Source organism: Gopherus flavomarginatus, chromosome 6, assembly GCF_025201925.1.
Source record: "Gopherus flavomarginatus isolate rGopFla2 chromosome 6, rGopFla2.mat.asm, whole genome shotgun sequence".
NCBI classification, from domain to species: Eukaryota; Metazoa; Chordata; order Testudines; family Testudinidae; genus Gopherus; species Gopherus flavomarginatus.
In genome coordinates, this window is record NC_066622.1 from 52281293 (window position 1) to 52309023 (window position 27731).

General features: G+C 48.1%; 1 protein-coding gene and 1 long non-coding RNA gene across 2 annotated transcripts in view; both read left to right on the forward strand.

The window, feature by feature from the left end:
* The window catches only part of LOC127053868 (zinc finger protein 560-like), a 129120-nt gene that overhangs the window by 13300 nt on the left and 88089 nt on the right, over positions 1-27731 (forward strand). The window lies entirely within an intron of this gene.
* Positions 4397-10304, forward strand: LOC127053674 (uncharacterized). The gene is made up of 2 exons (XR_007775101.1): positions 4397-4654; positions 9668-10304. It is a non-coding gene; the product is annotated as an uncharacterized LOC127053674 (long non-coding RNA).

The following is a 27731-nucleotide window of genomic DNA, read 5'->3' on the forward strand; positions in this document are numbered from 1 at the left end:
GGCAGGCTGGAGACAAGAGGTGTGGGGTGGGCTGGCTGGCTTCAGGCAGGGCCACAGGGAGGGTGCGGCATGGGTTGGCAGGGCTGGAGACAAAGGAGTGCGGGACTGGCTGGCTTCAGGCAGCGGGGTGCGGCAGGGGTTGGCTGGAAACGGGTTGGTGCAGGGCTGAAGGCAAGGCAGGGGGTACGGGGTTGGCTGGGGACAGGGAAGGGGGTGCAGGGCTGGTGCGGGCAGGGCAGGCAGTATGACAGGGGTTGGCTGGAGACAGGGCAGGGGGTGCAGGGCTGGCTGGAGACGGGGTTGGTGCAGGGCTGAAGGCAAGGCAGGGGGTGTGGGGCTGGCTGGAGATGGGCAGGCTGCAGGCAGGAACTGGTGCAAGCAGGGCAGGAGGTGTGGGGCTGGTGCGGGCAGGGGGTGCAGCAGGGGCTGGCTGGGGACGTGCTGGCTGCAGGCAGGGCAGGGGGTGCAGGTACAGGGGGTACAGCCCATCCTCTATGGTGAGTGCCTCCTCCTCCTCCTCCCCCCTCTCCCACTAGGGTAGCAGCAGCAGCCTGGGGCTTGGGGGCTATTTCAAGGGCCTGGGGCGCCCCTGCTTCCACTGCCCCAGCTCTGTAAATAGCCGCGGGAACCCTGGGGAAGCGGCGGGGCTCCAGTGGCTATTTAAAGGGCTGGGGAGGTAGAAGCAATGGGAGTCATGGACTTTTTAAATAGCCCCCATAGCCCCGCAGCCATACCCCAGGGCTCCAGCAGCAGGGCTCTAGTGGCAATTTAAAGGGCCTGGGGTTCCAGCCCCTGCTGGGAGCCCCAGGCCTTTTAAATTGCCCCCTGGGGAAACTGGGCCACCCTGGTACAGAGCACTGGCTTTTGCTGGTACTGGGGCTTGGGTGCGGGGTCCTCTTAGGAGCGAGGCCGATTCAAGGGAATTGGTTAAATTGGCCTAAAGCCGGCCCTGGTGGCTGGGATTTAAAGAGCTCTGAGCTCCCCGCCTGCCTGCCCAGAGCCCTATAAATCCTGGCCGCGGCTGAGATTTAAAGAGCTCTGGGCTCCCTGCAGCTGCGGGCAGCTCAGAACCTTTTGAATCCCGGCCGCGGCTGAACTTTAAAGGGGTTTGGATTCCCCGCGGCTACGGGCAGCCCAGAGCCCTTTGATTCCCGGCTGCGGGACACACAGTGAGACTTCACGGGCCGCACGTTGCCCGCGGGCCGTATGTTGTGCAGGCCTGGCATGGAGGGGCAAAATAGGTAAGAAATTTCCGTGGCCTGTCACTAGCAAATAGTAGCCACCATGGATCCTGCCAGAGGTGGCTACATCTTAGCACTGTGGGAAGCAACCCTTCACAGAGACCATTTGTCTTGTGGTTTGGGATACTTCTCAAGACATGCTGCACTCAGAGTGACCCCCTCATCCTGTGCCAGCTGGAGAAAAGAAAAGGGGCCAGCCAACTCTCCCACTACTAGCTGCGAACCACTGATCCCCAAACAGGGGGAGGCCTCTGGCTTTGATGTGTATTAAATATCAGGCTGGTCTCTTTCTTTGGCAAATATCTAACAGAGCTAAAAGAGGGAACAAATGATCCTCAAAGGAGAGGGGAAAGACAATCACTGGGAAATTTAATCCCCTGCAACATCCAGAATGGAGAGCGACTCAGGGCAACAGGTTCCCCCGAAGGAAGAAGTTTCTGGGATTTAGAAACATAAGGAACAGCACAAAACTTGAGAGGATTGTTAATTGACATTTGATAATGACACAGAGGGAAAACCTGAGCTTTCAGATCAGTGTTCAGAAATGAAAGACAAAGGGTGGAAATCAGAGATTTTGGATCCATTTTGCAAATTATAGAGAGGAAAGTGGAAAATCAGAGGAATTTTATATCAGTTGTTGATAGGAGGTAAAATCTGAGTGTTTCACATGAATACTTGATAAATGAATAGAGAGGAAATGGGCAACATTTGCAAACATTTTGTGTTCAATAATCTGAGAAAAGGTGTAAATCTGAGATTTTCTTATTATTTTATAATTAGAGACAGGAAAATCTCAGGGCATATTCAATTAGAAATAGACAACTAGAGAGAAGTGGGGCAAATGTTTAGGTTATTTTATTTGAATCTTTGAGATTTGCAAAGAAATTGTGTCACAAACTGCATATTTGATAACATGAGAGGAAAACACCAAGATCTGAGGGGAGAGAGTCACTTTCCTGTCAGGGCCCAGTGCTCCCTCCCCCTCCCCCTCCGGGGTCTCTCACTCACTGGGGCTCCAGGTGGGGCTGGTGCGGTCAGAGCCTGGGGCTGCCTAGGGGGCAGGTCCCAGCTGGAGAAAGCCCTCCCCCCAGCCAGGATAGGAATGTGCTACTGGTAGCAGCCTGGGGCTGGACCTTCTCTATGGGGGACACTTGCTCCCCCCTCCCCTTCCTGGCCCTTCCCACGCCCTGTTGCCAGCAGAGAGTGGCCCCCCCAGCCCAGCCCAGAGGTGTCCCTGTCTCAGGCCCCCCCAGCCTCTGCCCATTAACCCTCTGCCCAGTTCAGAAATCACTCGGGGGAACCATTTCCCACCTACACAAGGACAAATCACTGCAGGTGAAAATGGGGGGAAACACCCCAAACCTGACATCTGAACTGGCCATTGGCAAAGGGGAGAGAAAATGGGGCACAATGGAGGGAGGGGAACAGGGAACTTCTCAGGGGTTTGAGGGAAGGGGGTGTCACCCTGGATGTTGCTTGTTGCTCTCTAGGGAGAAAGGGGGCAGGACAGGAGAGGAAGGGGGTCTCCACGGAGGGGGCAGTGGTAATTCCGAGGGGATCTCAGCCCTCCCTTTTTCTCCCCGCTCCTCAGGGGTCACCTGCTCTTCTCTCCTCGCCCCCCGGCCATGTCCCGGCTGCACAGACATTTTCCATCCATCCCTTTCCCAGGTCTCTCCCCTCCGCAGCCCCCGCCCGACCCCACGCAGGGGCTGCTAGGTGTAATGCATGTTCAGTAGGGATTTCTCCCCTACTAATGCTGGGGTGCCATGTGTGTCAGTTCATTGCCATGGCACTCGTGTGCTTAGACATCTGAGGATGCTCTATAGAAAAGCTCCTTGAGTGGGGTGATCCACAGGGAGTAGCTCAAAGCTCCAAAGTGCCTGGCCAGGGGCAGGACATTGGCACAGCAAGGGAGGGGTGTGGCAGTGACATCACAAAGGCCTTTTGCAGGACCTCACACTATTGGTCAAAGACTATTGGTGAGCAGGTGGTGACCTCACAGAGAGATCCTGACATCAGTCAGGGGCCAGGGGCTAGGGAAACCTCAGAGACCCCTGTGGCTTTGCTTCAGCAAGTCTCCTTCTCCAGGTCTCTGTCTGAGGACTGAGAGAGTATTCGGGTTCACGGACGTGAGCGCCAGGAGAAACCTCTTTCCAGTTTTCTCCTTCCCTTGTAGTGATTTTACTAGAAAACAGCCGTCCCTGTTTAGAAGGTAAGAGCCTCCTGGAGGTGTGAAACCTGTTCAGTCTTATCCATCTGGTGAGAGTTGAATTCTAGGCATGGAAAACATGAGCTTAAGGAGGCAGAATTTTATTCCGCACCTGGGATTTTGTCCCTTAGAATCATGGGGACATTAGGGTTTGTCCTTTGTGTTTCACCTTTTCCTCCATCCACCTGTCCCTCCCTCCTTTCTCTTCATCTCTTCTTTTGTCCTTTCTCCTGTTCCCCTCCCAACACCAGGACGAGTGTGTGCGTGTGTGTTGCGGGGGAGTGCTCTGCAGCTCTCACTGTGGGAGTTCCACCCAAAAATGTGAGGCTGAAATAGTGCTCAGGTAGTCAGGGCTGGATTAACCTTTTGTTGGCCCTGGCACCTGATAGGGAAACCCTCCCCGACCCCACCTTACCTAAGGCCCCAGGCTTTTTGCTGAGAATAAAGTAAGAGTAGGCCCTTAGCTAGAAGCAAGAGTTTTAACTCCTGCTAAACTTGTTTTTCTGTACAAAGGGCACGCTGAGGCAAAAAGATGTGGTCAGGGCCCCAAAAAGAGGAACTAGAATTGGATAAAGGGGAACCAGAAAATCTGTTAAGTTATAACAGCTTTTAGTTTATTATAGTTTATTAAGTTGCTTGTGTGGGCGTAAAATATAACTCATGATAATTTGGCCAAAGGTACAAACAATATGTATTTTTGGACACAAGTTCCTCAAAGGCTCAGGCAACGTGCAACAGCTTAAACCGCAAGTAGGGGGAAAACCAGGTGTCGATGACCTGATAATTACGAAACCTGTGTATGGGGAAGTAAAAAGAGCAGACTTGCAATTAGCTCATTTTCCGATATATTAATAGCAATTGTTTTTAGCAAATGGTTAGAAGATGTCATTGTATTAACTAAATAAGGTATCATCGGATGTATAAGCTCATATGATAATATGCGGTTTTCAGCTTTATAAGCACAGGTATCACTGCTGTAAGGCAGAGCGACTTACCCCTTGCTAGGGGACCTGTCGTCTCTACGTGCATATGCATGTATTCTCTGATTAATCAATAAAGGAGCCTCAGGCTGTCTGATCAACTCAACAGGGTGGTGATCATTTCCACGACAATTTGGTGCATTGGCCGGGAACCCACGAGAGGGCTTCTCCTGGATCGGAGGACCGCAGGCAGTTTCCTTCCAACCCCAGGGCCCAATTAAAAGGTAAGAGACCTTTTGAAATCTCTACCGGGGCTTGGCAGAGGACTGGTCAGTAGGCTCTGGTTTGGAGTAAGTCACAAGCTGGGTTCGAACTTTTAGCCATCAGACAGACCTGACGCCCTTTCTCTGAGGTTTCCAGGTTGCATAAGTCTCAAAGGTATAAAGTCTTTCCAAAGACTCCTAAGGTTTCAAAGGTATCGCCGGCAGCCCACGGACCACGCTCCTTTCGTTCCGGAGAGTCCTGATCCGCTCCTGGGCTAGCATGCCCTGGGAGTTGATCGGGGATCCCCTTCCTACTAGGTTTGGTGGGGATCCGGGGTTCTGAGGTTTCTCGCCTTGACAGCTGTGTCAAGAAAGTGCGTGTGTGTGTGTGTGTGTGTGTGAGGGCCAAGCGGCCAGCGTGAATGCAGCTGTGGGAAGACGCCCCGAGCCTCCTGCGAAGCAAAAGCTCGTGACCGGGAGTGTCTCGAAAGCAAGCCCCACAGCTGAGCTTGGAGAGATTCTGAAACTTCCCAGCTGGCAGGCCTTGGTAAGTGGCTAGCCTGTTGGGTGCTTGTGTGTTTCCCCATCTTTTTCCCTTCCCTTCCATGACCTATGACCCTGTGACCGCTCCTCGAGCACTGTCCTCCCAGGACCGCAGGGTCCCTTTCTTTGTCCACTGGAGCCATAAGCTCCCTTCCCTTCTCGGAGAGGAGGGAAGCCCCCAGGAAACCGTACCGCTGGGTCCATAGCTTCAGAAGCATCGTTGGCTTAAAGGCTGGTGCTCTGGGCTGGCGACAGGCTTACGGGGACCGCGGGTTATCCGGAGAGAAACCCGTCCCATCCTTTACCTCCTTCCTTGTAGGTACCTGCTGTAGTGCAGGTCAGCGAAAGCCTACTCCTATTTCCCCTGCCCAGGGCAGGTAAAGAGGCCATTGGTGTTAGAACCGTGGCAATCCTATTCAGCGTTCCCTTGTGTGAATGGCTTGAGTGAAAGAGGGCTGAAGTGAAAATGGGGTCTGGTCAATCTAAAGGGATTCCTATCCCACCAAAAGGCACTCCTGCTGCTTATATGTATGTACATTATAATCTGTCGACATGTAAATATTTGCAGAAGTGGAATTGGTATACTAGGGGGTCTTAAGGACTCCCAGGAAAAGTTAAACTTTAAAAACAAAAAAAAAAAAAAACAACTAGTCCTTGTCCAGGGACTGTCGGGCCAGTCTGCAGCTGGTCCGAGAGCCCCTCTTTGGGGAGCGGCGGACTCTAAACCACTGCCTTTATCCCCACCAGATGATTTAAATGACTTATTTATAAAATATAAACAGTGGCCCCACCGGTAGCCATTGATGAAGGGGAAGGTCAAGTTACCTCTCCCCCTCCCATAATTGCAATTATTAATTGGTAAGGCAAAAATTTAGAAGGTATTTTAGCAGCTGCTGCTCAGTATTTTCATCAGCAGCTTGAAAGAAAGAAGGATGAAACAGAATCTAAACTTATGGTCCTGCAAATTTAAACCATGCAGAATTCTTATAAAAAGTTCTCCAGCCAGAAACAGGGTCTAGGAGCACCTGGGGTGAATCCTCGACCTAACTCTGATTCCTGCTTTTTGTGCGGGCAGGAAGGGCACTGGAAGGCTAAATGCTTGTGGAAAGAGCTGCGCCTACTGTAAGCAGGAATGCTACCTTATAAAGAAGTGCCGGAGCTAGCCCCTTTCCCAAATTTCCAGTTCTTCCCTAATCCGCCTCATCTGCAGCCAGGTTGCTAGGAGGGTCTGGAGACTAGTAACATCATTGCCCCGCTTTTTTTTCCTAGTAATTTCCCTATTGTTTCCTGTGTAATAAATGGTACTTTTACCTCATGTTTGATAAATATTAAAGCCTTGTGTTTTACCCTGAGGTTGCAGGGGTTTCTGTCTGTACCCCTTTCTTAGAATATTGTTACGGCAGTAGGAGTGGGAAATGCTCCCATTCCCCACTCTGTACCGTTTTTGGGGTTTTTTTGGTCTCTTTAACCGACATGCATTTCTTCTTAGTCCATGTTCTCCCGTCAACCCATTAGGAAAATGTTTTTTGTGTGAATTAAATTGTACAATCTGTTGTACCCAAATGGTGTGTATCTGGATATGCCTGATCCCGCTCACAATAAGGCCCTGGCAGCTTTTTAAAGGAACACTCTAAGGAAAAGACTGACCCCAGCCCTTCCTCGTTGCAACAGGAACTGTTGGTTAAGGTCTCTCCCTCCCTGTGGGCATTGTGAGCCGATCGTGCTGACCAGGTTGGGCACATTGGATCTGCCCAGCTGGCTGAAATTTTCCTGAACCCAGCAAGACCACTTCCCAAAAATATACCACTTCTCAAACTATACCGAGGAAGGAATTTTATTGTGCTGTTTATGCTGTTGTTCTCCCTATTTTATTTATTGTTTGTAGCCCTGCTATTATTCTCTTTTGTAGTGCACTGATGCTGAGGGGTTGTTGTTGCCTCAGGGAAAGATTGTGCTAAGTCCAGACATGAAAAAAAAATGTTGATCATTGAACAGGATGCATCTGGATGTGGGGTGTGCGTGGATAGATAGAAGGGGATTTGGTCGGGAGGCCCGCTCTCCTTGCCAAATTGGTAGTGGGATAATGCTTGTGCCCATGAAAGAAATAATGTAGCAAGAAAAGCAGGATCGGGCCCAGGCGGGCAGGCAACAGACAGAGAGATTGAAAAACGGGTTGGAAACTTTGAGAATGTAGTGAAAGGAAGGAGTCAGTAAGTGTAAGCATGGGAATTTCAAATACCCAGGACTTACTTTGAATGGTGACTTAAGTTGATAAAAGTGGCTGTTGGGAGACAAGCAAGTGATTTAAGGGAGAGTGAGAAGTTAACTCTGTAGTTGCTGGAGGAAACGGCAGTTGAATTTTGTAAAAATGCTAAAGAAGAAAGTTCTTGGTGTCTGTGAAATGTTTGTAAATAGATTCAGGCAAAGAAATTATGGAATAGCAATTATTTGATTTGGCTATGAACAATTTAGTTAAATTAGCTGAAAAATGTACACAGTGTTATGTAATTAAAAACCTGCGCTGCCTATAAAACAAATACAGAAAAATATGGGGAGTAATTTAAGTAATTCCTCAGTTTTGCCTGCAATCAGCAAGGATATCTGTAAAAAAAAAAAAAAAAAAAAAAAGCAGCTCAGAGGATTTCTGGGAATGGCAGGCTATTGTAGGCAATGGATCCTGGGTTACGCATCTCTTGTGTGACCCTTGCAAGATTTAACCCTCAATAAAGTCACTGACCCTATCCCATGGCCTGTAGAAGCAGAAGAAGCATTCCAGCAAATTAAAATTGCTTTAGCTAAAGCCCCCGCTCTAGGCCTACCCAATTACAAAAAACCTTTTACCCTCTTCTGTCATGAAAAGAAGGGTTCAGCCCAGGGTGTTCTTACTCAAACCCATGGAGAGAAAAACAGACCCATAGCTTATTTCAGTTCCCCATTGGATCCGGTGGCAGCTGGGTTACCCCCCTGCCTTCGATCTATTGCGGCAGCTGTAATGTTAGTTGAAGCTTCCGCCTCCCTAGTTCTCGGCAGTCCGTTAACTGTTGTAGTTCCACATGCTGTTACAGCCCTTCTTACTAAAAGTAAAACTCAGCACCTTTCTAACTCGCGGCTCACAAAGTAAATGCTGCAAATGTTACTTTAGTTAGGTGTCCAGTACTAAATCCTGCTTCCCTTCTCCCAACGGCAACCGATGGGGAACCCCATGATTGCTTATCTATAACTGCTGAATTATCTGCTCCCAGACCTGATCTGCAGGATATTCCCCTGCAAAACCCAGTGTTAATTTATTATGTGGATGGTTCCTGTTTAAGGAATGCAGAAGGACAGCTGGTAGCAGGCTATGCTGTGTGCAACCAACAAAGCATTATAGAAGCTTTTTCCCTTCCTTCAGTGAAGTCAGCCCAAGTTGCTGAACTGTTTGCCCTTACTCGAGCCTGTTGCTTGGCAACCGGTGTGTCTGTTACTATTTATACTGATTCTAGATATGCTTTTGGAGTAGTGCATGATTATGGGCAGTTGTGGAAATATAGAGGATTTCTTACTTCTACCGGAGCACCTATTAGCCACGGCCCATATGTTAATGCTCTTTTATCTGCCTTACAATTACCCTCTGCTATTGCTGTGGTTAAATGTGCAGCCCATCAAAAGCCCCATGACGATGTTACTCGAGGAAATGCCCTGGCGGATGCCTCTGCCAGGCAGGCGGCCCATTCCAGGTCTCCGGCTCCTACTAAAATATTTGCTCTTTATATGTCCCAGCCCATCTCCTTAGTTGACTCTCTGCAGGACTTAGTACTTACGCAGGAGTCAGAACCAGAGGAGGAGAAGGACGGTTGGGATGAAATGGGTGTTCTCCCACCTTGTGGTGCACTCCAGATGGTCATCTGGTTGCGCCCCGGGCTATGTTCCCCTACCTTGCTCGCGTGGCCCATGGTTTGGCCCGCGTGAGAAAAGGAGGGATGATTGCATCAGGGGTGTGGCATTGGTATGCCTCAAAATTTTTAATCATGGCTCAACAATATTGTAATCCTTGCCCTATTTGTCTGTCACACAACAGTGGAAAACCAGTCCAGACTAGACCTGCAGCTCACTCCACTCCATGAGGACCCTTTGTAAATATTCAGATTGACTTTATAAACATGCCAAAATGCTGTTCTTATCAGTATGTGTTAGTTTTAGTAATATATTTCCTTATAAAAAGGCTTATGCCAAAACGGTTGTGAAGCTTTGGCATACTTGTAAATAGCAACAGTGAATGTAAACCTAATTTTACTGGACAAATTATAACTAAGTTATGTGCAGCTTCACAGATCTAGTATGGCCAAATGCACTTACAAGGCCACTTCCAATGCACTCAGCCCTTATAAAATTTCTACCAGGGCACCCAGTGCAACTATCGACAGTGCCCTGCTGGCTTTGGCTCAGGTGGACATTTATTTAATAAATGACACAATGCATAATTATCGCCGGGCACTAATAAAATGTGTTAAGTCTTTTTAAATACAGTAGCTCTGCTGCTTGCTGAAACCAGAAGACTGGGTGTACATGGAGGTCCACCAGCGAGGAACTGCCCTGGCTCCATGCTGAAAGACCCTTATCAAATCCTGTTAATTACCAACACTGCTGTGAAGTGCCAAGAATTGACTACCTGCCCATGTTCCTCACTGTGATGACTTCTCTGACTAATGATTGGTCTATCTTTCCTTCTGGCATTGTTGCTCTTTCTGGACGGCAGGAGTGAAGGACAAGGTAAAAGAACTGGTAACTTCTCCTTTGTTTGCTGACAGACCCACTGAGCCTTTGAACTTTGCTAAGAAAACAACCTCTCCACGTGAGGACATAATAAAGCCTCCAAGCAAGCAAGGTGATTGTGCTAGTAACCTCTCCCTTGCTGCCTCACTGCTGGACAGCTAAGTGAATTAAGACTACGAAATCTCAAAGAATAGCTTGCGAAAGCTAGCCAAAACTACCTGAAAATGAGACTTTTAATGTTCCTTAACCTCTCCTCTTTAATGAACTTGGGATGGGGATGGGAAAGTAATATTTTCTGAATATTTCTCCAATTAGTAGCCTTACTTGTAAGCTCACTGCTGACACCACTAGTAAATAACCAAACATATACCCACAAGACTTGTCTAACCATGGGAATATTTTTCTACTTAGAGGCTATTTCAGTAACCAACAACATAGCCTGTACCCTGTTATAGTATTTTCTCTCCCATATAACGAACCTAAAGCCTCCTGAAAAAGTATCCGAGTGTATGACCAGCAGTTGTGGTATGGTTCTTCTAGGAAAAAGAAACCCAAGGGGGTTCAGATGGACCATACTTAATGCCAGGCTAGGAACTATCAAATTTGCCCTGCCCTTATTCCACTTCCAGATCACTTCTACCTGCCCCAATTGCTCCTGAGGAGCTACCCTTGGGTTGGTATAGACTTGGGGTGCATCCTCCTACCAAAGGAGGGATTTAACTGGCTCCTTGCGGGACGGGGCAAATAGTGCCGCTCCTGTCTGGAATATTTACAAAAATCAACAGCATAATGAAAATTGGGCCAATTGGCCCAGGACATAGGCTTATCTCCGGGGCACAAATAAGCAGTATCTGGGCTGGAGTGGACGAATTACATGTTGTCTCCACCCTTAGTTCTTTAACCCAAGATTTACTGCTAAAATGCTCTTAAGCATCGCTGAAACAGGCATGGCAATGTGGGATAAAATGGATATTGGGATTTATTCCCAGTTCAGGTGATTGCCGTACAGGTTAGGTCCCCTGGCCATGCCAGGCTATTCCAGAACTACTAGACGAATCCCATCCTTCCGTTGCTTCCCACACGGCCTCCCCTTTAGTTAAGCCTCCCGTAGCAACTCCATCCCTCAATATCTCAGAAAACCGTACCCATTCTGAGCCCCAATCAGACCCATATTTACGCAAGACCTCGACCATTATACAATGGCCCAGACCCGCTTCCTCTGGTGATTTGTTTTCCTATTGCGTATCCAAGTATCCAAGTTAATCTTCTCATTGCATGGCCATGTGTACGAACGGTATGTTAAATGGAATGCGTTTGGTATGGTATATCTTAGTTACCGTAATATAACCTCTTATGTTACTTATACAGGAGAACCTGACCAAGCTGAGATTTACATAGACACATGGGACACTGACCATAATATAGATCTCGTGCTACTCCCAGGCACTTGTTGGCCATATAGCGAAACGGGTCCAGAATGTTTTATAGTCACTCATGCCACCCGAACTAATGTTACAGTTGAAAGGATCTGCCTAACCACTGTAGGATTTCTTTGTGTCCAGGATATTCCCCTCACTGCAAATATCACCTGTACTCTACTTCAGTACATCCCTTCCCATTCAATTGACACTTCATTGGCTAAGGAGGACATTCAGGTTCAGAGCCAACAGTTATGGTATGAGCCTACAGAAAAACCTCACTTATCAGGATTTAAATGGACAATCTTAAATGCCACTTTAGGAACCATCCATTTTTCTTTTCCCCTCACTCACTTCCAGATCACCGCCACTTACTCTAACTGCTCTAAGGGCGCAGCCATACGCCTAATGGAACAACAAGCCCGACTTAAGAATAGCAGAAAGAGAAGAGGTATTGCTAATGTTTTGCTGCAAGGTGCTAACACTGCAGCCTCAGCTTGGACTGTTTACAAAACACAGGAACATGAGGGTCATCTGGAATAATTAGACCAGGCCGCAGGGTTTATCTCTGGGGCTCAGATTACTGAGGAGAAGGCCGGTATAGGCGCACTCCATACTATCTCAGCACTAAGCATTGTTACCCAGGACCTGCTTAAGCAAATGGTCCATCAGGTTACTGTATCAGGAAAGGCATTGCAGTGGGATCAGGCATGTTCAGAAGTACAGGATTATCTCAATACCATCCTTTTCTCCTTACGTAAGGACCTCGAACAGCAGCGCTGGCCCACTGCCCTTACTAATACATCTGGTGTACACCCCAATTTGTGGCCATGGAGACATACTTGGAAGTTTTCTGGATGGAAATGTTGGCGCTCACAGTGTTCCTTCCGGGCTTATGGACCCGTGAAAGGATTTTGGGCCCCCACTTATCGTATTCTCCCAGGCCCTTGGGGTGGTTGCTTATGGGACTGGATAATCCATCGAGATGTTTGGGAAATTAAGCCCCCTGGCGGTCCTAACCGCTTCTTAATCGGTGCCCTGGCTATAACTCCTGACCTTTGGATAGGTCTGGGTAATCTCTGGACCTATTGGCCCTTACAACCCCCGCAACTGCAATGCTTTAGAAAATTACACCCCGGAGAGGTGGTAACTGTCCATCACCGGGTATGTTGGGAGGGTCCTGGCAGTCTGCAAGACTTAGCCTCCCATACCCTTTTGTCCGCTAATAGCAGTTGTGTTCATGTCAATTCATCCATCATACATGATGTGGCCTTTAATCTCCACACCAACTCAGGTACTCATAATATTTACTGGCCAGCGGAAAAGGATTGTCAGGTTTATTTGGAGTTTCAGGTCCCTTTCGACTGGACATCTGTTATCCCTGACCGATTTCACTCATTGTTATCTCTCCTGCCAGAAATCCAATCTATTTCGCAATTGCAAACTCAAATTCACTATTTAGAAACTGTTTATCAGGAAGCTCTGAATGCCCTCCAAACTGTTCATTTGGTATCTTCCCTCTGTGTTAAGGGTGACATTCTCTGCCAATTCACAAAAAGCTTCCGGTCACCCCAACATCACCCCTGGTATGTATGGCTCCTCCTTGGCATTAGCACGTTTACCGTTTTGTGTATCTGCTGCTGGTGTTGCTGCTGTTGCTGGTCACATTGCACATGTCCTTGTTCAACTTCCCGTTCCTATACCCCACCACAGTTAGTACCCCTTAACCCATTAATGGAATCGACTTTAGCCAATGAGGACCACCTGCATTATGCCATGCTGAATGCTTCCTTAAAAGAAGCCACCTATGCCAGCATTCCAAACTTAAAGAACCCTTATCCGGAGATCCAGGACTTAATGGATATCCAGAGTGAGGAGTTTGATGCCATGTAAGACAAAGGCATCAAAAAGGAGGGAGTTGATAGGGAAACCCTCCCCGACCCCACCTTACCTAAGGCCCCAGGCTTTTTGCTGAGAATAAAGTAAGAGTAGGCCCTTAGCTAGAAGCAAGAGTTTTAACTCCTGCTAAACTTGTTTTTCTGTACAAAGGGCATGCTGAGGCAAAAAGATGTGGTCAGGGCCCCAAAAAGAGGAACTAGAATTGGATAAAGGGGAACCAGAAAATCTGTTAAGTTATAACAGCTTTTAGTTTATTATAGTTTATTAAGTTGCTTGTGTGGGCGTAAAATATAACTCATGATAATTTGGCCAAAGGTACAAACAATATGTATTTTTGGACACAAGTTCCTCAAAGGCTCAGGCAACGTGCAACAGCTTAAACCGCAAGTAGGGGGAAAACCAGGTGTCGATGACCTGATAATTACGAAACCTGTGTATGGGGAAGTAAAAAGAGCAGACTTGCAATTAGCTCATTTTCCGATATATTAATAGCAATTGTTTTTAGCAGATGGTTAGAAGATGTCATTGTATTAACTAAATAAGGTATCATTGGATGTATAAGCTCATATGATAATTTGCGGTTTTCAGCTTTATAAGCACAGGTATCACTGCTGTAAGGCAGAGCGACTTACCCCTTGCTAGGGGACCTGTCGTCTCTCCGTGCATATGCATGTATTCTCTGATTAATCAATAAAGGAGCCTCAGGCTGTCTGATCAACTCAACAGGGTGGTGATCATTTCCACGACACACCAAACATATTTGTGGGCCCCAGTGTAGTCACTGTGGGCTCCGAGTGTGGGCCTGGTGGGGCAGTGCCATTGGTGCCTTCGTATACCCAGTACTGAACCTCAGAGACATTTTTCATTTTGATCACACACCTCTCCATGACTATATGCATTGCCATACACAGCTCCCTCAGCCCGTGGGTTTTCTTATTGAGCTGTACACCCATGTGGGTTTACCAGTGTCCACAGTGAGCAGAACTTTCATAGTGACCAAGGAAACTCCCCGCAGATTTATCTCTTTCCTCATTCAGACCTTCTCTAGCCATGTCTCCAGTACCCCCCCATGTCACCAGTCACTGCATGTGGTCCTAGTCTCAGCTCAAAGTCCTAAAGCCAGCAGACACCTGATCAGTTCTGACAGATCCCTCCCTCAGCCCCCATCCTGCCATGTGAGCAAGCCATCTGCAAACACCATTTCCCCAAAGTGAGGACTTAGCCCTTGGGAATCTGAAGACACCAGCGTCTCTCCCTCTGCTCCCATCTACATGCTAGTCTGCTACCTGGTCACCACCACCTCTCCCCATACTTGTTTCCTTTCTACTTTGGACATGCTCCCAACCAGCTGGAAGCTCCCTCTGCAAGCCTGACCTGCTCCCGCCTTCCCTGCTCCCCCGACATTCCTTTCCTACTGGTGACCTCTGTTCCTTGAGGTTAACTCCAGTGTCTTTAGGTGCTCTAGCTTAATGGCCCCAGGAGTCATAGAGCCACTTGTAGTTTCTCTAGCTACAGCCATGGGGCAACTGCCAGAGGCCAGCCTTGGACAGCTGCAGCTACTAGCCGCAGGAGCGGAGGCAATGCCAAGGCTGAGCATGCTTGAACCTTGCAAGGGCAGCACTAGGGACTCTAAAGCCTCAGCACTGGCCCTAGGCAGCTGCAGACTCTAGAGTTAGGCACTTTCCTCCTCTAGGTTCCTGCATGGTTACAGAACTGCAGTAAAGTGGAACAATTTTCAGCTTCTGTGATTGGAAGATGTCTGGATCCATCTAATAAGACTGTCCTACATAAATGAGGAAAGTTGAGGTGCCTTTATTATTCTTTGGTTCCATTCTTTGTTTCTATGGGGAATTTGCCAGTGCAATATCACTGTCTTCCTTTTAAACAAACAAAACTAAAAAAAAAAGTGTAATGGCTGTTGAAAATAGCAATTCCAGCCCTCGTTAGCACTGTGAAGACCCCAACGTTTGTTGCTCAATTTTCTCCTACTTTTTCTACAGTAAATGACAGTGGATCAGCATATTTGATTTGGGAGAAATGAAGTAACAGCTGCCCAAATTGAGCTTGAGCACTCCTGATTTTGAGGTGTTCAGATCTGGAAGGCAGGGGCTAGATTCCCTTTATGAATATTAGATACATCTGGAAAGGAAAAGTCAATTTCTATTTTCATGGCTCAAAAGTGGAAATCCTCCTGTCCTGTATCTGAAGCTGTCCAGGTCCAGTAGAGCCTCCCCTTCCTTACTTACCATTTTACCTTCTGGTGGGATCCACATACCTCCCTTGCCCAGCTTCAGATAGAGAGGGGCCCTGTCCAGTTAGTCCACCCAGTTCCATCTTTGGGGGCTGCCAGGCGAGGTCACACCAGCATCCCTAAGCCTGTCTGGGGAAGTTTCCTGAGGGTGCTACCTGGGCCAAAGCCTTCTACTCCTTGGTCACACCTCTTCCCTATTCACAGGTGCCACACCCTTCTAGCAGCCAGCCCCCCAGCCACAGCAAGCTGCAGTGCATGGAATCTCACAGCTTCCCCCCTCCCTTTCCTGTTGATAGCAGCCAAGGGAATGCTAGGAAACGTTCCTTCTCTGCTCCAAGGCAGGGAGCTGGTCAAGGAACTACAGCTCCCAGGGCCCTATGGGGTCTTAGCTCCCCTACTGACTCAAGGCTGCTCTGAGGCTCCTTTTCTACAGAGGGGAGGAAGTTACTGTTACAGGTCCCTTCAGAGCTTGGGCCTAGCACTATGGCACCATGTCAAATCCAGTACTGCTCCCAACTCTATCCAGCTCTGCTGCTGGCAGGATCCCTTCCCATTCTTTTTGTTTCCTGTCTCTTCTCCAAGGAGGAGCTCTGCATTGTTCCTGTGTGGGGAATTGAACCCAGGCTGCCTGGGTGAAAGCCAAGAATTCTAACCACTAGACCACATGGGACTTCCATAACACGTTTACATGTTCATATTCAATAACACAATTAAACGTAGCCATTCAAAGTAGCCATTTAAAAGAAGCCATTCAAAAAACTTCAAAAACAGACTTCAAAGAGAAATTGCAGAGTTACAACTGATCTGCAAACTTAACACCATTAATTTGAGCTTGAAGAGGGACTGGGGGTTACTGGCTCACTACAAAAGCAATTTTCCCTCTCTTGGTATTGACACCTCCCTGTCATTTACTTGGAGAGAGCCACATCCACCCTGACTGAATTAGCCTTCAACACTGGTTCTCCCCTTGTATGGTAACTCCCTTTACATCATGTTCCAATATATATTTATGCCTCTATCTGCAATTTTCACTCCATGCATCTGAAGAAGAGGGCTTTTTACCCACGAATGCTTGTGTCCAAATAAATCTGTTAGTTCTTAAGGTGTCACCGGACTCCTCGTTGTTTTTGTGAAATAAAAGCAAAATGCACTCTAAGCTGATCTTAACCCTTTCAATGCCCTTACAAACTTAGATGCTTCTCACCACAGGCCGGCTGGTGGCTTTTCAGCCAGGCTCTCCCCTTTCGTCAGCGCTTCAGTTGCTTGGTGTGGGGGTGTCTGTAGATGTAGGTGGACGAGAGAGACAAAGCATGGCAAATGTCTCTGCTTTTATCATGTCCTTTCTTCCCTCTTGGCTTTGCTCCCCCTTCAGAGTCAGGTGAGCATCATTGCGTCTCTCCAAGCAAGTCTGAGCAATTCCCCTGGGGTGTCCTCTTGCAGGTAAGTGATTGCACTGTAGCTCCCTTGCTGAACAATGGCTGTTGATGGGTTGTTTGACACCCTGTCCTGGTGTTGGTTACTTTCCTTGCTGTTGTCACTGGGGAGCTAATATTTGGCTGACTCCCCCACCTTACAGCATAGTGATAACCACACTGCACAATTCTCATAACTTCATATGCATGAATGGTAAACATCTATGGGTAGAGAAATGACTTTCAGCAGATCATAACCTTTCCCCTGATACCTTACAAGGCATGCTCTGTATATAAGATCACGATTATATGAAAATGAGGAATATGGGGGTTACAGCACACTCCCCCAAAGGTACAGAATGTCACACTGAGATTCTATTTTCATTTGTTATGTAACAGCATTAAAGAGATCCAGTGACTGACCAATGGCATTTTCAAGTGCTAAAATAGCAAGCGCTGTTGGTCTCTCATTGGCCATCAGTGACTGAAGATACGGTTTAATGAGTCAGAGCTTAAAGGCGAGGGTGGCTCTGTCCACTGCCTTCCGTTGCGCTGCTGGGCACCAAGTCCCTGGCGGTCAATATGTGAAGCTGGGAGAAGAGAGTGGGGTGGCAAGCGGTGGTAGAACTTTTGCCACCAGGGTCTAGCTGTCTGTCTAACTTCCTCTTCGTACTGCTGGGCCCCCGTTGCCTTCAGGTAACACAGGAACTAAGGCAGGAATAGGGTGAGGAAGCAAGTAAAGCCGAGCAAGGAAGGCAAAAGTTAATCTTATCTTCATGGGCAGCTCGCAATGACGTCCTTTTTCTGTGCCACAGCTGACAACAACATCCCAGACAGAAAAGTAACAGGCCAAAAAGAAACCTAGCAGCTGCTGAAACAGTTCAGTTGGGAGCGTGCTAGACTAACAGGCTCTTCTATCCTCCTTTATGCATGGGCGGGATGTTTTCTGAGAGTGCAGCAGTTCCTTTAACTGTCACGAGTCCCTTATTTCAGGCTATGCAGCAGGAAAAGACAGCACGGGCTTCTGCACCAAGTTGGCCCACCTGACCTTTCATTCTTCTCTTGCTCTTTGTCAGCAAGGAGAAGAAAAAGAAGCTCTCCCTCAAGCTGGAGTCACACGGGCGAGGTAAGGACGACTTCCTGAGTGCTGGCTCCAGTCCTCTGCTCCGCCAGCTGACCTATTGAGGGGCTACCACCACATTCTCTAGATTTGTCCATCGGTCTGTGCCAGAGTGAGCAACAATCCAGTAGGTAGAGTTTCTGTAGTGTAGTAGTTATCACATTTGCCTAACACACAAAAGGTCCTTGGTTCAAAACCAGACAGAAATATGCTGGCTTCCTTTTCCCAGATCCCCTTGTTGTTCAGAAAGGCCACTCCTCCTATTGGCCTGTCCCTGGGATAACTCCAACCCCTGCATGACAGAGGATGCTGACAGCAGTGGAGAAAGCACCTTGGTGTCAGGCTGGAGAACCTAGAGTAGTTAGGCCAGTCACCATTTGGAGGCTTGTGGCTTGGCCACCTCTGCTGTTGGAGGTTGGCCTATAGAGGCTCTCACTTCCTGCTGGGCTCCTTTGCATGACTGGCCAAAGGAGGAAGTGAGGCAGGAATGGGGCAATAGAGGAAAGTTGAGCTGAGGAAGGCAGGGAAGAAGCTGTGTGGCTAAGTGGGGTTAGCAGAGCACCACCCTTCATTCTGCAAAGCCTGGGGAGGTGTGGTTGGCTGCTGGGAGGTAGAATCCTGTGCCTGCCTCTTGGCTTCCCAGGAGTGGCTACTTGCAGCCCAGGAGAAGAAGGGAGGTTCTGGGTGAAAGGAAAACAAGCAAAGCTGAGTCCAAGTGGAGAATGGCGGCTCCTTAATGGCCAACCTGGGGGCATGACTGATGGTTTTAGAGGTGGAGGCTGGGCTGGCTGTGAGCAACTGGGATCCAGGAAACCCCCACCTGCCCTTCTGAGGGCTGAACCCATGGAGGTGCGGTTGGCTGCTGGGAGACAGACCCCTGTGGCTGCCTGTTGGCGTCCCAGGGATGGCTACTTGCAGCCCAGGAGAAGCGGGGTTCTGGGGGGAAGGAAAAGCAGCAATGGTGAGGCTGAGTGGGCTCCTTTCTGGCCGAGATGGTGGACTGTGGTGAGTCTGGGAGTTGCCTGTAAGCCATAAGTGGACGTAGTGCAGTGAAAACTGCTGCTCCATTCTGGCCAACCTGGGGGCACCATGGATGACTTGGGAGTGGGGGCAGGGCGCTGGCTGTGAGCAAATGGGATCCAGGAAGCCCCAGCCTGCCCCTCCAGGGGCCGAGTCTTCTTCTCTCCTGCCATGGGGAGCCCGACCTTAAGCCTGCCCAGCATGTGCAGCAGCTCGAGCATTAAGCCTTCCTGTGTGCATAACTGAACTACGCCCTAGTGTAATAAGGTGTAAAGTTTAGATTGTGAATTTATCTTTAATTTCCATGGTAATTTACTTTGATCTTTTATTCCTACCACTTATAATCCTTAAAACTCCATCTTTCTGTAGTTAATAAATCTGTTTTCTGCTCTACTTAAACTGGTGTATTTTGCTTGAAGTTCTTGGGAAATCTCAGCTCCATTACAAGGCTGGTTCATGTACTATTCACAGTGAGGGAGGGGTGGATCCTGTGTAATAAACTCACACTGATCAGGCTTCTGATTAAGGCAAGATGGTATGATCCAGGGGTGCAAGGCTGCAGAGCTGTAGGGGGGGCGACTTTCTATCATTAGTGTTATGAGTGGCTGCAGAAGCATTCATGTAATTCAGTTGGCTGTGTCCCTACCTACGGATGTCTGTGTAAGTGCAATATCTGCCAGAGATTCACAGCTTGCCTCAGCATCACATGTGTGAGAGGGAGTCCAGGTGGTGGGACAAAAGGCTCAGGGGTCCCACTGTTCAGGTTGCATCCCATAGATCCCATCACAGACTTTCAACAACCACAGCGGGTGCTCACTGAGACAGAGAGAGAGATGCCAAAATAGTGATCTCCAGTGCCAGCAGACATCAAACTATCAGAAATTCTGTGCACAGAGAAGACCCTGCTAGTGGAAAATGCCTTTGAAAAAGGCCCTTCTGTCCCCAGCTGTGGTCTTACAGTGCTCAGTGCTCTGCGTTGTGGCCTCAAGAGTCATGGATGCAAGTTGAGTTACGATGACCTTTTCCTTGTCTCCACATTTCTTAGGTGCCTCTTCCAACACTTGTCAGAAAAAATGACCGGTTTCTTTTGGAAGCATTTGCATTGCAAGGCAGAGGCAGTCTTCTCTGCTTCTTCAAAAGATTGACCAAAAAGTGTGAGGAGTGGACAGATTTGGCAAGGCACCACTGGGTGCTGCATCTCTAACCTCTACTTTACCTGGCAAGTGCCTCTGGGACTTTTCTCCCAGCTGCTCCATTTTTCATCAGTGACAATCAAAAGGAAGACGACATGACATCTGTGTGTGGACATCCCCAGCGAATCACAAGGACGTGTGGTGCAGGCTTTTGTGTTGCAGCAATTGCAGTCAAAGCAACCACCATGCCAATGCCAGTCACAGCAGCCTTTTCATCAACTCCAGGCTTGTGATTTGATTCTTTCCAATGTTTCTCTCCAAAGAAGCCTTTTCCTTAGCAAGCAATGACTTGGATACCAAGGGAGGTCTCTTCTGTTTCCTAGAAAGACACAGGAAAATGTGAGCAGAGGAGACAAAACGCATAGAACAAGGTACTACTGGGAGTTGAACCCAGGATTTCCTGTTTACTTGACAGGTGCTTTAACCACCCAAGCCATGGCGCCTGCCTTGAGAAAATGCTTGCAACTGTTCCCTTTGATGGTCCAGGACAACACCTGCAAATTCCAAACTACAGACATTCCCCATTTCCCTCAAGACTTGCACGGAAGAACTGGCAGGCCAAGCCAGGATCTTCTGGTTACTAGGAAGACACTTCAGCCAGCTCTTCCCAAAGATCACTATCTAAAGACCTTTAAACAGCCTCTGTAGATGTTCACTGGCAAAGAGATGCCAAAATAGAGTTCTCCACTGCCTGCAGCCATCACACTACCAGGAGTTCTGAGCACAGAGAGGCCCCTGCTGGTGGAAAAGGCTTTGGTAGAGACTCTTCTGACACCAGCGTGTGCTCATATACTGTTTAGCACTTTGTGTTGTGACTTCAGCATCCACAGATGCCAGTTGAGTTGGGGGACATTTTTCCTGTCTCCACATTTGTCTAATGGCTCCTTTCAACACTTGCCACCAAAAAGACTTGTTTCTTTTGTAAGCAATGTGCAGCTAGGCAAAGGCAGTCTTCTCCATTTCCTCAGAAGATCACCAAGCTGTGGGGAGAGAAGACACATTCAGCCAAGCTGGATGCTGAATCTCCTCTTTGTTCAGCAGGTGTCTGTGAAGGACATAAATCTCCACCATGTAGAGGGCAAGAATAGGAGTTTATTACACACAGAACTGGCAGAGTGTCATCTTGCTTATTAGGCTCAGAGACAGTGTTAATTGATTACAATAGAATATATAGATTTTCCATGGGTGGGGGAAAGAGACGGGGTAGGGAGTTCCAAACTCTGGGATAGGTTTTACAGCAAGACATGATAAGCACAGTAGCCAAAGGTTAACAGGTTACATAATGTCTCCACCCATGGTCTCAAGTTAGCAAGTTAACATTTCATGAATACTTTGATAAAATGTTATTAGTATAAAATATCTATGCTGAATTCTGATTTGAGGTCCATAGGAAAGGAGCAACTCCTTTGATTGTCCTCCAGGTACATTCCTAGGGTTTAAAGGAAAGAAACAGTGAAAGTATATGGCAATAAAGATTGTTTTCTGTGTGTCTTAAGGCAAGGCATTGGTCCCTGGGAAGGGAGGTGGAAGGATGCCATATCTTATATTGACATCTGCCAACTTTTCGTAAACTCAAGGTTGGATCTCTGGGAAGAACGTCTCCCTACAGAAGAGACTTACACAATAGGAACAGGGATTCTTTGTTCAATCTGCAACTCTGAATAAGATACAATTCTTTAGTTCTTAGCTCCAACACCTGGCAATTTGCTGACCAAGCCTATCTTAGCAAGCAAGGCTTTCTGTTTACCCAGCTTTCTTTTAGCTGGTCACTATTTGCTAGGCTTCTGGTCCCTTAATTATACTCTGGACTTTGGGTCTGGAAAAGAGCTGGCACAATCCATAGACCAGGTTGTTATATAATATGCACATGAATTTTAACCCTTCACATACAGTAATGGCAAAGTTCTTGGTTTAGGCTTGTAGCAGTGATGGAATAAACTGCAGGTTCAAATCAAGTCTCTGGAGTCCATCCACAGCTGGGATGGGTCATTCAGTCCCTTGTACAGAGCTTCAGTTTGTAGCAAAGTCCCTTCAGAGGTATGAAGCAGGACTGAAGACAAGATGGAGACGAGGCATCAGCCTTTTATAGTCTCTTGCCATGTGGTCTTTGTTTTCTTTGTCCCAAGGACACTCTATCCAGCACGTGGCATAGAAAAACCTTTGAGTTTTGTCCATAGGCAGGTCCCTGCATACCTTGCTGAGCCACAAGGCATATCTACCTTCTCTCAATGGGTTGATTGTAGAGCTGATGGTCCTTAATGGGCCATCAAGCAGGCTAGGCAGAACTGACACCAACTTGTCTGGCTGGGGTGTTCCTCGGAAGCATAGCACAAGTTTGAATACAGACAGCATAGAGCCAATACTCATAAAGTCAACTACAAAAATGATACACATCTAGAGATAGCATAATTATAATCAGCCAATCAGAACCTCTCCATAGACCCCTTTCACAACAACCTTTCTATCATATTGGCTGCAAATATAGAACAGTGGTCACAATGATGATCTATAAAGTTACAGATTATGTCAATAACATCACAGGAGGTGACACGGCATCAGTGAGACTGATATTGGAATACTGTCTCCAGTTTTGGTGTCCTCATTTGAAAAAGATACTGTGAAATTGGAGCTGGGGCAGCAAAAAGCCACCAAAATGTTCTGAGGGCTGGAGAAAAATGCCTTCTAGTGAGCTATTGAAAGAGCTCCATCTGTTTAGCTTATCAAAAGAAGATTGAAAGGTGACGTCACTGAGGTGTTGAAGTGCCTTAATGGAGAGAAAAGATTGGGTATTAAAGGGCTCTTGAATGGAGCAGAGAAAGACATAACAAGACCCAATGATTGGAAGGTGAAAAGAGACAAATTCATATTACAACTAAGCCCCAAATAGTCAACAGCGAGGATGATTCACCACAGGAACAAGCTACCAAGGAAAGTGGTGGAATCTCCATCCCCTGAAGTCATTCAATGAAAACTAGATGCCTTTCCCCCAGAAGTAGCTATTGTGTCATGCAGGAGGCCTGTGATATGCAGGGGGTCAGATAAGATGCTGTAATGGTCTCTTCTGGCCAGAAAGTAGACTAATTTTACAGATACAAGTTTTTGGAAAAACTGAGTGTAGCATTGGGAGCAGCATCTGAAGATTTACTGTCTAGCCAGCTTACTGCTTAGAACGAACTCTCCTTGAGTGGGGTGACCACAGGGAGTAGCTCAAACCTCCAAAGGGCCTGGCCAGGGAAATTGATGCTAGCCTTGGTACATGGACGCACACCGCCGAATTAATGTGCTTAGTATGGGCCTGTGTCCTCGACTTTATACAATTTCCAGAGCGTTGCACTGTGGGTAACTGTCCCATAGTTCCCGCAGTCTCCCCTGCCCATTGGAATTCTGGGTTGAGATCTCAAAGCCTGATGGGGCAAAAACAGTGTCATGAGTGAGTCTGGGTAAATGTCATCACTCAATCCTCCCTCCATGAAAACAACAGCAGACAATCATTTTGCGCCCTTTTCCATGGATTGCCCTGGCAGACGCCATAGCACAGCAACCATGGAGCCCGTTCAGCCTTTTTTCACTGTCACTGTATGTCTTCTTTATAGTGCTGACAGACGTGGTACTGCAGTGCTACACAGCAGCATCCCCTTGCTTTTTGCAAGTTAGCAAAGATGGTTACCAGCCCTACTGTACCGTCTGCTGCTTTGCTAGTTGACAATGACAGTTACCACTTATACTGCACCATCTGCTGCTGTCATGGGTGCTCCTGGCTGGCCTCGATGGGGTCGGCCACGGGCTTATGGACAAAAATAGGAATGACTCCCCAGGTCATTCTCTTCTTTAAGTTTTGTCTAATGGAGAGTCAGTTCTGCCTAGATTATCAGGCAAGCCTACTAAAGAACCAGAGGGGCAAACGGGTGCTCCGGGTCAGAGCCCTAGAGATCCCGCAGAAATGATGCGCTGCATGCCATTCTAGTGGGTGCCCCTGCAACAACCCTACCCATTGCTTCCCTCCTCCCCTACCCCTCCTGGGCTACCATGGCAGTTATCCTCCCATTTGTGTGATGAAGTAATAAAGAATGCAGGAATTTGAAACAACACTGTCTTTATTGCTTCTGCAAGCAGGGATCAAAGGGGGGAGGGGAGCGCAGCCTCCAGCTGCTATGAATGAACCTGGGAGTCATTCCCATCTTTGTCCAGGCACCCCCGGCCGACCTCACCGAGGCCAGTCAGGAGTACTCACGGGACGACGATGATGGATACCTGTCCTACTATACCGTCTGCCGTCCGCAAGGGAAGGGAAGGGGATGCTGCTGTGTAGTGCTCCAGCACCACATCTGCCAGCAGCATCCAGTAGACATACAGTGACATTGAAAAAAGGTGAGAGAGGATTTTTTTCCCTTTGCTTTCATGGGGGCAGGAGGCGGGGGAACGACATATACTCTGAACAACCCGCGACAATGTTTTTGACCCTTCAGGCTTTGGGAACTCAGCCAAGAATTCAAATGGTTTTTGGAGAGTGCGGGAACTGTGGGATAGCTACAATTCTCAGTCGCCCCTCCCTCCATGAGCGTCCATTTCATTCTTTGACTTTCTGGTACGGTTGTCTCAGTTCCTTAAGTTTCAGCACTGCGTTGAGTCCCTATTGTGGCCTCTGTCCATCATAGCCTTGGAGATTTTTTCAAATGTTTTGGTATTTCGTCTTTTGGAACGGAGTTCTGATAAAACAGATTCATCTCACCATACAGAGATCAGCTTCAGTATCACCCGAACAGTCCATGCTGGAGCTCTTTTTTGATTCTGGGACTGCATAGTCACCTGTGCTGATCAGCGCTCCACGCTGGGCAAACAGGAAATGAAATTCAAAAGTTCACGGGGCTTTTCTTGTCTACCTGGCCAGTGCATCCGAGTTCAGATTGCTGTCCAGAGCAGTCACAATGGTGCACTGTGGGATAGCGCCCAGAGACCAATACCGTCAAATTGCAGCCACACTAACCCTAATCTGACATGGCAATACTGATTTCAGCACTACTCGTCATCAAGGAGGAGTACAGATACCGGTACTAAGAGCCCTTTATATCAATATAAAGGTCTTCTTTGTGTGGACGGATGCAGGGTTAATGTGATTTAATGCTGCTAAATTGGACATAAACTCGTAGTGTTGACCAGGCCAGAGAAAGCAGCAGGTTTCACCTATTGTTTCCTGCTTTCGTTTCCTTGACTAGTTTCTCCTCTGCACCAACTTGCTGTATTTGTTTGTGAGTCTGACTAGCTCAGTTGATAAAGCATCAGACTTTTAATCTGAGGGTTCAAGTCCCTGGTCAGGTAATCAACTACTGATTATATCTTTCTGGAGTCGTCTTTGATGTTTTCTCTCTTCAGGATTTTGCCTTTTCTAAGAAGGGCCTTTGTGTGTGGGGGATTGAAGGGGCAACTTCCTGACAGCCCCTCTGTCCTTGCAGGCTGGAGGAATAAAGGCCTCTGGGCATATAGCATGTTCCTCCCCTGCACGCACACACACAAAATATCCCTATGGAATTAGAATCACCTGCTGCCTTCCCCTGTTCTGCTGGATCCCCAAATGAGGATACTCTTCAGCCTAAACCCATGTCCCCTCTTTGCCCAGTGCCCCTCAGTCCCTCCTATGCTCACTGCTCCTCACTCCCAACCAGAGCCTGCTCCTCTTCACCCTTCTCCTCTGTCCCAACCCACAACCCCCTCCTATTCCCAGTGCTCCTCAATCTCAACCCACAGCTCCTTCCTTCCCCCCAGCAGCAGGTGCTTCAGACCCCCTCAGGAAGATTTTCTTGCAAGGTTTCATGTATGAGTCTTCATGTGGATTTTACAGTATGTTTGGAATATGTTGGGTTGCTTGCCAAAATGATCACTTTTGGCTGGTGTTGGATTCCCAGTCTCCTTGTTATTGGGACAGGAGAAATAAAGGGTTGTTGTCCTTGTTGTGTGAATCGAGGGCAGCAGAACTGTGCTTGGCAGACCCAGATGGAGGGACTCACCCTCAATTCAATAGCACTTGCTAGGCAGGGGACATTGGTTCCAAAGCCAAGTGGGCTGGGGCCTGAGTCCTCATGCTAAAATTTATGTGTTAGACCAACTTTAGGACAGGGTGGCTGTGGAGGGGTGACTGAGTCCCTAGACAACATAGTGAGTACGGTGCCTTCTTATTTTCCCCCTTTTCCACCCAGGATGGCAGATGAACTCTACAGAGGCACCTCTGGGCTTGCACTGACTAAGGGCAACAGCTGTGAGTGGGGTGCAGAGAGGAGATGGCTCATGTTAAATGACTTTTGGTTGCTGGACTTATGAACCTTAGGGAGAAGGACACTGCCCAGCTTATTTGTGGGTGGGTCTTTTCCTCATAGTTTAGGTTTATGTGTTGGGGCTGCTGACATGACTTCTGCTAACCCTGGGCTTGCATTGCAATGTAGACGTACCCTGAGAGTGCAGCTATACTGAGATAAAATTCTTGTGGCCTGGCTGGCCTGGATGATCTGATTTGGGCTCCTGGGGCTCAGGTTGTGAGGCTAAAAACTGCAGTGTAGACATTTGGGCTCAGACTGGAGCCCAGGCTCGGAGACCCTCACCCCTTGTGGAGTCTCAGAGGCTGGGCTCAAGCCCAAGTGTCTACACTGTAATTTTATTACCCTGTCGCACAAGCCCCACAAGCCTGAATCAGCTGACCCAGGGTTTCAGAATAGTGACTTGGGTGTGCTAATGGCAGTGTAGACATAATGCTAGGCTATGTCCACACTGCAATGAAACATCCAGGGCTGCCCCATGCCAGCTCTGGCTCCTGGGGCTTGGGCCGTGGGGTGGTAAATTTGCAGTGTAGACATCTCAGCTCAGGCTCAATACCGGGGTCTGGGACCCCACAAGGTTGGGAGGGAGTTTAGCAAGCAAAAAAGGTAAAATGGCAGTGGAGTATTACCGTGGACTCAGTGGCATTTCTCCATTGGTCTGTCTGCTTTGGGGCAGGGACAATAACACGTCCTGCTGCTTTTGTTGTTTCAAAGGGCGGTTTAGGATTTTCATTCTCAGACACTGGGCACAAAGCAGGACTCAACCCTCAATGCAAATTAAATGAGCTGCCCACAGATTCTGGCAGCCACAATGAGCATTTGGTGCGAGAGCTCAGACCTGCCCCTGTCTCAGAGGGAGGGGGTCAGCTGCGAGGGGACTGGACCACTGTCCTATCAGCTCTTATCTCCCAAACTTTCAATAACTCTATTATCAGTGGCTCTGAGCATAATTTAAACCATAAGAAAAACCACACTGGGCTAGGCCGAAGGCCCATCTAGCTCTGAATCTTGTCTTCTGACAGTAGCCAATACCATGTGCCCCAAAAGCCACTCCCCTAGGGACCTGAACCCAGGATCTCCTGCTTACAAGGCAAATGCTTTAGCCAGCTAAGCCATGGTGCTTGCATCTGGTTAAAACACAGTGTCTTACCACACCTGACTCCCTGCCATCTCCACCAGGACCTG